The following is a 12,096-nucleotide window of genomic DNA, read 5'->3' as shown; positions in this document are numbered from 1 at the left end:
CTGCAGGAAAGTTGGCTATAAGTGGAAAAAGATGATAGGGCTGTGGCTTGAGGAAGACTGTGAGTGTGGGACAAGGTTTCTTTTTGTAAGAAGAGAGCTTTCTACATAATCATATGCTGAGGAAAGAGATCCAGAAAGATAGTTTGAAGTGTGAACTGCACACTCTTTTCCTAAAGTAATATAACTGGAAAAACAAACTCACTTCTCTTATTTAAGAAACAAAGCAAATCAGTTTTAACCCTTATCTTGTTTTCCTTGAGTGACATCTAGAGTTAGATCAGAAGTACTAAATTTTTTCTAGCTCTGCTTCATCTCAAGATTATCATTTGTGTGGATCAGTGTTTCTCAAATTATTTTCTATGAAACAAAGAAACAGACTGTTACTGAGTGATAAAGCTAACATATTCTTGGATCAAACAACTTCTGGAAACAGGTGAAACAATGTTAAAGAGTTGTTTTAATGTAGAACCCCTCCAAGCCTTTAATATTCCATTGTAAGATCTAATTCCCAGATAGAAAATATAGTTTGCATCATTTTCCCAAACTTGCTAAATAAGAAAACACTTTTGCAAGTTAAAAAAAGTATACATTAACATGTTGAGGAAATGCTAATATTCCATGGAACAGAGTGAGAAATACTGGCGTCTGTCACATTCGCTCTTTTCTTGGTAGCGAGGAATGCCTTTGTTTGTGTTTAATGCTGTTAGGTCCAAAGGATCTGTACTATTATGGTGGCCACATATTCTTGATTTGGCACCAATTTCAGTTACTTGGTCCCATTGTCCCTCTAAGCATTTTAGAACTTTTCAGAGTTTGTTTCCCAATTTTTGATTCAGAAAACACATTCACTACATACATAGAAAAACAGTTTGGTCAATCAAGACAATACAGTTTTCAAGAAACTGCTTCGGCTGTTTATTACAATTTATCAGATAACTGACATACTCACCTGAGAGAAACTAATGTACAAAAGGCAGCTCAGAGAAGTATAAAGTCTTGTAGGTTATGGTTTTAGTCTATTTCATAATAATATATGATCTTATTGAAAATATTCAAGCCTCCGTTTCTATATCCACAAAACCACAAAATCAGTAATACCTTTGCCATCTACTTCTCAGTCATTGGGAGGATCCTTCAAATCTGTGCAAAAATGATAGTTCCATCAGAGAGCCTTTTCCTGACAACCTCGATCCCGGATCTCCTTCCCACCTTGATTTTTCTTAACGCTTTTCATCATCTGATATACCCTATTTTTACTTTTTTTTTTGTAGCAAGAATATTTAACGTGAGATTTACCCTCAATAGAGTTGAAGTGTACAATACAGCAGATCTCTAGAATTTATTCATCTTGTATAACTGAAACTATACACTCAGGACAGCAACTTCCCATTTTCCCCCTTCCTTCAGCCCCTGGCAACCACCATTCAACTTCCTGCTACTATTTTAGATATCTCATGTAAGTGGAATCATACAGCATTTGTCCTTCTGTGACTGGCTTATTTCACTTAGCATAATGTCCTCCGAATTCATCCGTGTTGTTGCATATGGCAGGGTTTTCTTCTATCTCATGGCTGAATAATGTTCCATTGTATGGATATACCACATTTTCCTTATCCATTCATCTGTTGATGGACATTTAGATTGTTTCCATATCTTGGCTATTGTGAACAATGCAGCAATGAACATAGGAGTGCTATCTCTTTGAGATCCTGATTTAAGTTCTTTTGGATATATACCCAGAAATGGGAAATCCTGCATCATATGGTAGTCAGATTTATAATTTTCTGAGGAGCTTTCATACTATTTTCCATAGCAGCTGAACATTTTGCATGTTGCATTCCCACCAACAGGATACAAAGCTTCCAATTTCTCTACATCCTCCCCAGCACTTGTGATTTTTTGGCTTTTTGATAATAGCCATCCTCACAGGTGTGAGGTGATATCTGATTGTGGTTTGGATTTGCATTTTCCTGATGATTGCTGATGTTGAGCACCTTTTCATGTACTTATTGGCCATGTGTATGCCTTCTTCAGAAAAATATCTATTCAACTTATTGCCAGTTCTTAAAGTGGATTATTTGGTTTTTTGCTACTGAGTTGTGTGAATTCTTCATATATTTTGGATATTAACCCCTTAACATATATGTTCTTTGCAAATATTTTCTCCCATTTTATAAGTTACCTCTATATTTACTTCTTTATTTGTTTATTGTTTGTATCCCCCCCAACTAGAATGGTATTTTCACCTGTTTAACTTGTAAAACAGAGATTGATATATAACAAATAAAACAAGTCAATCTTCGTTGGAATAAAAAAAATGCAATGTAGTAATATTTATGTAAACCCTTGGAAAGTGATATTAGAATAAATTGGCAGAATTGGAAATAATATCAATAAAATCAGGTACATATGAAAGCTCAACATATATTTATGGCCAATTGTTGATAACATCAGGAAATTAACTGGTAAAGAATAGTCACTGTGGGCTAGGGTAGTCACAGAAGACTTTGTAGATCAGGGAGGATCATGAAGAAAATATAGAATTTGGCTAGAAATGGAAGGGTCAAGAGGGCATAGCAGGTAGACAAAGCAGCATATACAAGATCTTAAAAGCAGAAAAAGCTTGTCTTATATGGGGGACTTTTTTGAAAAATGGACCAACCTCAAGGGAGGCATACATGTCAGGGGATGGGGTGTGTTGGATTGGTAAACTCAGTCACCTATTTGACAAATGCTTGTTGAGCACCTAATGGGCTCTAACTACATTACATATATTACCTCACTTAATCCTCCACAAACAACACTAAAAATAGATACTATTTCCATCATCCCTACTGTACAGATGACGAAAGGGAGGGATAGAGATGAAGCTCACTCAGCCTTTAAATTCCAGCCAATATTTGAATGCAGGCTCTATTGGTTGCAGAGTCTGTGTGCCTAACCATGATGTCATTTTATCTGGTATTTCCAAGGTGCCAAAGACTAAAGGATGAACTGATTTTAGAAGAGGAAACAAAATTTTTGCTTTTGACATTCTGGTGAGATGTCTTACATGGAAATGTCAAGTATACAGCTGCATGTGTGAGTATGGAATTCAGGGGATAGGTCAGCCTGGAGACATCAATGGAGTCATCAGCACACAGACAAGTATTTCAAGCCTTGGGGTGGAATTGGCTATATCTCATAGCGATTTCTCACAAGGATTAGCAGAGGCCCAAAGCCAAGCCCTGGGGTCCTCCAAGTTGTCATTTTCAGATAGCAACTCACTTGAAGGCCTGAGAAGCAGTATCCAAGTGAGGTAGAAAGAACCCCAGGGGAGTGTGGATTTCCAGAATCTAGGCGATTAAAGTGTTAGCTTGATTCTCAGCCAGGCTTTGTCCTCATGGTGGCAACTTGGCTGCAGCAGTTCAGCCTATATTCCTTCAAGCTTAAGGCTCATAGAGAAGAGAGAGATTCTCCCCCTCCCTGTACACAACCGCCACCCCCACCCCTCCACCCCCCCCCCCCCCCCGCCATGTGCAGGGAGAGAATCCTGGAGTTCACTCTGACTGGACCTTCTTGGATCATGGGCTTATTCCAGAATTCTCTATCAGTCACTGTGACTAGGGAGCCCTAATATATGGATGAAAAGCTGGGACTCCACCACCCACTATAGCTTGTACTTCGCATGACATTCTCACCAGAATTTCAAAATCACCGTGGCTAGGGGGGGCACCTGATTTCTACGAAGAGAATGCCTTCTCACCAGTGCCGAAGAGTCAGATTATCTTACCATGCAAAGGCTGCTGGCACTCGTGGTGGTCCATATCTTAGCCCCAAATCTGCCTTCTCAGTCTAAGATACTCTAAGTTGATCTGAACGGGGCAGGACTCGATCATAAATGGCATGGGTAAATGGAAAATAGAAAATCACCAGAGCCTCATTTCAGATTAACTGCTTTGGAAACAGTTCTATTTAAAAGAAATGCAACCACATGGTTGGGAAGCCATTCGCCCACTCTCTTGCTGAAGTTCCTATCTTGTCATGGAGGGTAAGGTTAGGAACCAGCCATGGTTAGGATTTCCAGCATTCTTGGCAACAGGGCTCCTTTGGCTCTTCGCCCTTATCTCTGAATACACCATTCTCTCACTCATTGATTCATTCAACAGCAGTTTATTGAGCACCTACTTGGATAAGGCACTGGTTAGGTACGTGGGGACACAAAAGTAAAAGAATCATACAAAAATCCCTCTTGTCATGAAACTTAAATTCTAGTAGAGGGAGGCAGGCAACACTAGATAGAAATAATACGGGAGTCATTTGTAGAGTATATTAAAGGTGATACATGCTATGGAGAGGGGGAAAAAGGAATGTGGGGTGCCATAGTAGGAGGTGTGCGATTTTAAAGAGGATGGCCACTTCTCTTAGACTCTTTTTTTTTAAAGATTTTATTTATTTATTTGACAGAGAGAGAGAGCACAAGCAGAGGGAGAGGGAGAAGCAGGCTCCCTGCTGAGCAAGGAGCCTGATGCGGGGCTCGATCCCAGGACCCTGGAATCATGACCAGAGTCGAAGGCAGACGTTTAATGACTGAGCCACCCAGGCGCCCTCTTAGATACTTTTTTCTGTGCCAGCTACCTTTATTTGTGAAGAATTTTTTCCAACCAGTGGTGCATGAAGACATTTAATGCAAGGGGAGAAGTGGGGTTCCAGAGGACATCAAAGTACCACTGCTGGTCCTCAAAGGCTGCTGGAAGTGCATAGATCAGAGTTCATTCTTGAAAACATGGAACAAGCATAATTCATCCTAAATCACCTGGGATATGGGTTGTCTAGTTTTGAAGGGTGGGGAGCAGAAGGAGTTGGAGGAAGCTTTGGATAGGAGGTGAATAGGCAAGTGGGGTCTCCTTCCCCTTGGGGGATTCTCAGTCCCCATCTGGACTTCCCACAGCAAATGCAAACACCTGAGTTTAGAGCAGGACTTCTCCCTCTCCCTGGAACACCCAGAACAGCTGGCAGCTGGGGTGCAGCACCCCCCCAATCTCACCGGGGCCACGGGGAGAAGCCCCAATCTCTTGCTGAGCAAAGTGGGCTTTGGACGGGTAAAGAGAAAGCACAATGTATTATCCAGGGCTTGCTTCTCTCTATTAAATTATTTGAAATTTAAAAATCAATTACAATGTACCGTTTGTAGTTAGACATGGATAAGATTTCAAACTTGTTATTAAATAAACGGCCCATAGGACATTTTGGGCTATGTATCTCAGAAAAAGAAAATGTAAATGGGGTATACATATGAAAAGATGATCCATCTGACAAGTTGTCAGGGAAATGCAAGCTATAACAATGTGATGCTGTTTTCAACCATCAGGCTGGCAAAAATGGAAAAATATTGGTAATAGCCAGTACTAGGAAGAATTTGGGGGAAATTAACAATATAAGAATTATAAGAAATCATTTGGCAACATTTAGCATATCTTATGACCCTGCAATCCTGCTTCCTATATATAGAAAGCATTCCTATAAAAATAAAAACATAGGATATACATACAAGAATGCTTATTATAGCCTGTTATGTATGGACCAAATACCAAAATAGCAAACTGGAATGGTTGAATAAATTGTCCTGTACTCAGTCTATGGAATATTTTATAGCTATTAAAATGAATGTTTTTCCAAATTTTATATAAAATTATATGTATATGTATATATATACATATGTATATATGTGTGTGTATGTGTGTGTGTGTGTGTGTGTGTATATATATATATATATATATATATATGCTCCTGATGTGTTGAGTGGAAAGAGTTGAAGGGCACAATAAACAATGTGATACCATTTGTGATTCTAAAAAAAGGAAAGATATGTGTATATATATTTTTCATTGTTGTTGTTGACAAAAATAGAAAAATAAGGCAAAGGCTAGCAAACCACCATCATTGGCTCATCGGGAAGGTGGAGGTAGAGAGAGAGAGATGATGATTTTCTTTATCTGCCTTGCTAGATATTATTTCAATTCTACAACAGTATACAGTATTTTTATAATTTTTAAAAACTGTTATAAAGTATAAAAGAGAAGAGCGAGGGAACGATTGTGAGAAAACATGGCCCAAGACCCCAACAGGGATTCATTAAGGACAGTGGGGAACACATTTGGAAGAGAATTAGTCTCAGATATTGAAAGCACCCAAAACCATGCCGTTGGAAAACAGGTGGGGAAATGTGAAGCCATGTTGCCTGGAGAAGAGATTGTGTTGGAAGAGATGATGAAGCTGAAGTGGAAACAAGAGGAAGTGATTACTGTTTGCCAGGGTTTCGTATGTGGGGGTGTCACCTAATGTCCATTTCCCGCCTCTCTCTCACAGGACAGAACCCTTGATTTTTAGCTGGCTGCATGGCTGCCCCAAACGCTGACGCCGTTTCCCCCCTCCCTTGGAGCTGGCTGTGGCTCCCGTAGCAAGTTCTGGCCCTCGTCTGGGCACACACAGGGCGCATGTAACGTCCAGGCTGAACCTTTAAAAGGAAGGGGCAGAGCCTCCTCTTCCCCAACATATCTCCTAACTAGGGTGCCTGGGTGCCTCAGCCAGTTAAGTGTCTGCCTTCGACTCAGGTCATGATCTCAGGGTCCTGGGATCGAGTCCCACATCGGGATCTCTGCTCAGCAGAGAGTCTGTTTCTCCCTCTCCCACTCTCCCTCTGTGCGCTCTCTTTCTCTCTCTCTCTTTCTCTCAAATAAATAAAATCTTATACAAAAATACCTCTTAACTAATCCACCTGTCCCATGCAAGATGGGACAGAAGTACTCGAAACCTCAAATTTAGAAACTAGGAAAATAGATGACAAGTTTCAAGAGGATTTCAGACCAATCTAAACACATTTCTTTTTTTTTTTTTTTTAACACATTTCTAATAGGCAGGATTATTTAGAGATAGAGAGGGCTTTTCCACGAAGTATTTTGTCTTTCTTAAGTGCAAGTGCTCAAGCACATGCTAGATGAGAACAGTGTTATAGAGAAGGTTCTGGTATAAGATGCAAAATCAGACAATGTAGTCTGACTGGTCCTTTCAAATGATGAGATTCTATATTCCTATGAAGTGCAAATTTCAAAGCATTTCTATGTTTGGCCAAAAAGCGATGCTAGAAGCTCCTTACAGTGCTTTTCTCTGAGTCCTCATTTACTACAAATCAGTAGAAAATGTAAAACCCAGAGTCATCCTAGACTACTTCCTCAGTACTGATCCCCCCTCAACCAACTGATCTCCAAGTTCTATCCATTTTACCTCCTAAATATCACCCAAACCCATTTCCTCTCTTCCAGCCTCACTGTCATTGTTTTTTTTTTTCCCCCAATGTTTCATTCCAAAAATATTTCCAGAATGACTGTTGTATGACAAGCACCATGTTAATCACTGAGGACACAACACTGAATAAGACTCAGTCTGCACCTTCAAAAAAGAGAGAAGCAAGCAAACAAAAAATTATAATCTGATGTGCTAAATGCTATTCTAAAAATATGCTGTGCAAGGGGCACAGCCTGGGAGTGGGGACTTGGAGGAGGGAATCAAGCAAGGAGGGCTTGCTGGAAGAGGTGACACCTGAGCTGAGTCTCAAAGGATAAATCACCTCAGACTTCACCTCCTCAGTGCAGCGTGTCCTGCCCTCCACCACTGCACTTTGTATACTTCTCCATTTTGCTTCTATTTCATCATGTGATTGTCTTCCTACCTATCTCCCTTCCTGGGTCCTAACTTGACAGAAAACGGAGTTTTATTTATCCTTATTGCCTCAGCCATGACCATGTGACAAGCAGATGGTATAATCAGCGTTCATAGAATCGATTGGTTTTCCTTGCAGTTAAATTAACTCACAGTCCTGGTGAAGGACTCCATTCTTACGAATTCTTCTGATGTGTAGTAATTCACAGCACATTCCACGTCTGCTTTTGAGATGTTCTGTTCAGCCTGACTGAGCTTTCACTTTTTGTTCCTACCACCGTGTATACATCTGAGCGCTCCAGAAGCCTCCTTAAGGGGAAGGACAGCAGCTTTCCTCCCTGGGAAGCTGCATCCCCCAGGGCATCCACCTTGGCTCCCTGGGCAGACGCTGCGGTCCCAGAAGCCTGCAGAGGGAAGGACCAGCGCCACACTGCTATCCCAGAATCATCTGCCAAGAGCCTTGGTCGTAAGGGCCGCGGAATGACTGACTGGGCGAGTGTGCTTTCGTACCTCTATTTCTGGAAACAATGACAGGAACTCAGAAACCAGTTTGAAACCTGAACGTCGTGGCTTGACTTTTTCTACGCTGGTATCTGTGGGCAGGTTAAAATGATCAAGTTCTAATTTCTAAGTTGCACCAGAATGAGGCAGTGGAAATTCATTATAATGCAGTGTTTCCCAAAGTGTAAAGCACATTCCGCCTGGGGTTTGCAAGATGATTCTACATGGTATGCAAATGAACGTATTTTAGTTAAGAATGTGTCTGTTTAAGGAGCACCTGGGTGGCTCAGCAGGTTAAGCATCTGCCTTGGGTCATGATCCCTGGGGTCCTGGGATTGAGCCCCGCTCAGGCTCCCTGCTCAGGGGGGAGTCAGCTTCTCCCTCTCCCTCTGACCCTCCCCTCCCCTTGCTTGTGCTCACTCTCTCTCTCAAATAAATATATAAAATTTAAAAAATGTATCTGTTTAAGTTTAGCAACCTAAGTATATTTATTTACAGTTACCTTTTTATTGGGGGCAAGTAAAAAAATAAGTTGATTCAAATCCATTGTTATGCAAATAATAGTATAGCTACTCTTAGAGGACCAGGTTAAGACGCACTGGTCTTATGGACCAGGAATGACATTCCTCAAGATTCACACCGCCCAGTAAAAATTATGGCAGGAGATATGCCAGAGCCAGAAGAAACCTTGGAGCCTATCTAAATCAATACTTTATTCACTGAATATTCATTCAACAAATATTTATTGGCACACTTACTGTGTGTTAGGGTCTGAATAGAACTGCAGTGAATCAGAAAGAGAGTCTAGTGAGAGAAACAGATATACAGAGGAATTATAATTATGATAGTTTCTGTGAAGAAGTAAAGCATGTATGAAACCATTAATAGCTGAATAATGTTTGAATGAAATCTTAAAGGATCAGAAGAAATTAACCAGGCCAGCTGGGGTTTGGGGGTGATACGGGAGGCAGATGGCGGGAAGAGAAGAGGGTGTGGGAGACCCAGAGGTGCAGTGTAGCTGGAGTGAGGGACAATCTCAGTCCCTCATTTTGCAAATACCAATACAGATTGCCTGTGGTAATTTCAATCAAGACCAATCCAGAAATGGAGGCCCAAGAGGCAAAGTGACCTGACATTGGCCACACATCCTAACAGCAGTGTGACCAAGGCCTCAATCCATTCTCTCCTGGGTCCATACATTTACCACATGCTTAGGTAGTGTCCTGTATTTGAGGTCTGTTCTGGGTGCTGGAAATCTTCCAGGGAACAAAATAGACAACATCCTGCCCCACAGACCCTATATTCTGATATGGTGGAGACAGCTGAGTCAATACAAGCATGTCAGTGGGAGAGAAGTGGTTTAGATCAGTGATGAGGGGTGAGAGGATGGCTTGGGAGGGGGTTGATACTTCGTGATGGGTGACCATCTGATGCTGTGGGCAGAGGCCTGAACGAAGTTGGGACTAGTCAGGTCTCTTAACCTCACTGAGGGCTCTACCCACCACTCCATGCTGCTCACTGGTATTCAGGCTCCTTCTGTTCTACCCCGTGCTAAGAGCAGATGCAACTCTTTTAGCTCTAATCATATGCTGGTATACACATCTTCATAGGAAATTTAGTCTACCAGGTAAGATCCAGGAAGGATCTATCAGAAGAAATCTCCACTTATAAATGCTAAATGTCTTTAGGGTTCACAGAGCATCTTGTGGGTATTTGGGGGTATGTGGCCATTTCCCAAAATGTAACCATCTCTGGTTCTGACAAAGTCCAGAGTAAGACCTGTAAACTCAAGAGAAGTCTTCATCCAGAGCCCAGTGACTCCGCCAAACACTTTTTCTCACTGTGCATAAGGACACCAGCTTCTCCCTTCTTAGCTGCCTTTTCAATATACCAGTCTTTACTCAAACACACTAAAACCACACTTTTTCCTTGGCATTTAAAAAGTCTGTGAAAAGGCACTAACGTGGATATTTGTTTCTTACTGGCTGATGACCTTCACATTCCTAGAGTGCTTCTGATTGAGTTTAGCAGCCTTTTCACTGTTCTGGGCAAACCAAAGATTTGGGGACATAAACAAACAAAAAAAACGGAATTCATTCACCAAACATATTTGGGGGCACAAGTGAAATTTTATCCCTAAGGACCTAAATTTTGTTGACCAGCAATGAATATTTCACAGCCCCTCTCATGTTCGAAGTCCCTAAGTAATGCAGCAGCTTAGGAATGGTTTGCAACCAAGACTGGAGACGCGGGCTCTCTGCAAGAACAGCACAGTCAAACTGAGCCGTGAAGGCTCCTCTTGAAGACACAGGCTCCCTAAAAGTGGGACAATGAGGCCATGGGTACACCGCCTCCTCTCAAGTCCATGGCAAAGCCAGGGTGTATATTCCTGATCCCCAGGATCCCAGCTCTTCCAAATGTTCCCCAAGGAAGAAGGGTACCCAGGGGTGCTTGGGTGGCTCAGTCAGTTAAGCATCTGACTCTTGATTTTGGCTCAGGTCATGATCTCAGTGTTGTGAGAGCCAGCCCTGCGTTGGGCTCCACGCTCATCAGGGAGTGTGCTTGAGATTCTCTCTCCCCCTCTGCCCGTCCCCCTGCTCACACATGTATGCGCTCTCTCTCCCTAAAATCAATAAATAAATCTTAAAAAAAAAAAAAAAAAAAAGAAGGAAGTAGGGTGTCCAAAACAGAACCATAACCTAAATACAGAGAACAAACTGATGGTTGCCAGAGGGGAGGGGTTGGGGGTTGGGCAAAATGGGTGAAGGGGAGTGGGAGGTAGAGGCTTCCAGTTATGGAATGAGTAAGTCATGGGAATGAAAGGTACAGCATAGGGAATAGAGTCAATGGTATTGTAATAGTGTTGTGTGGTGACAGATGCGAGCTGCCCTTGTGGTGAGCACAGCGTAACATATAGGCTTGTCAAATCACCTGAAACTAAGGTAACACTGTGTGTCAACTATGCTTCAATATAAATAAACAAACAAACAGTAGGCTTCCCATAACTGATGGCCTAGGAGCTGCCCTGGGAAGCCCTAGGTCAACAGCGTGAGATGCAGACAGACAGTCCTCCAGTCTCCCCCTCACCATTCCCCTCGGCTCTCCACACCTTTCCCTCCCTGTGGATTGGTCTAATAAGGGAGTCCCCAGTAGAGATAAAACATGGGACCACAGGGTGTTGATGGGGAAGGCAGAGAGGACGAGGGGCAGGGAACAAAGAAGTAATTTTGGAATATGAGATAATCCAAAGAGAGGGTAGTCCCTAGTGAATAGAATCATTACCATACTATTGAAAAGAAGAACTAGATGGCAGGAAAGCACTAAAGAAGAGGTGCCAAGGATGCCTGGGTGGCTCGGTCGGTTAAGTGTCTGCCTTCAGCTCGGGTCATGATCCCAGAGTCCTGGGATCAAGTCCCGTACCCGCTCCCTGCTCAGTGGGGAGTCTGCTTCTCCCTCTGCCCCTCCCTCCTGCTCGTGATCTCTCTCTCACACTCTCTCAAATAAATAAAATCTTTAAAAAAATTTTTTTAATTAAAAAATTTTTAATTTAGGGCGCCTGGGTGGCTCAGATGGTTAAGCGTCTGCCTTCGGCTCAGGTCATGATCCCGGGGTCCTGGGATCGAGTCCCGCATCGGGCTCTCTGCTCCTTGGGAGCCTGCTTCTCCCTCTGCCTCTCTCTCTCTGTCTCTCATGAATAAATAAATAAAATCTTTAAAAAAAATTTTTTTTAATTTAATTTAATTTAATTTAAAAAAAAAAAAAAAGAAGAAGAAAAAGAGGTGCCCAAATCCACACAGGCCTGGAGGAAGTCCTGCCTATTCATATCACAAAACACCACATCACGGTGGTATCTGTGTGCCGCAGAGGCACAAGGAATGCTTTGCGGAAGTGAACTGG

This window comes from Mirounga angustirostris, unplaced genomic scaffold (genome assembly GCF_029215605.1).
Source record: "Mirounga angustirostris isolate CCGP_5_RB_7025 unplaced genomic scaffold, mMirAng1.0.hap1 SCAF_5, whole genome shotgun sequence".
Taxonomy (NCBI): domain Eukaryota; kingdom Metazoa; phylum Chordata; class Mammalia; order Carnivora; family Phocidae; genus Mirounga; species Mirounga angustirostris.
Note: the sequence above shows the minus strand (reverse complement) of the source record.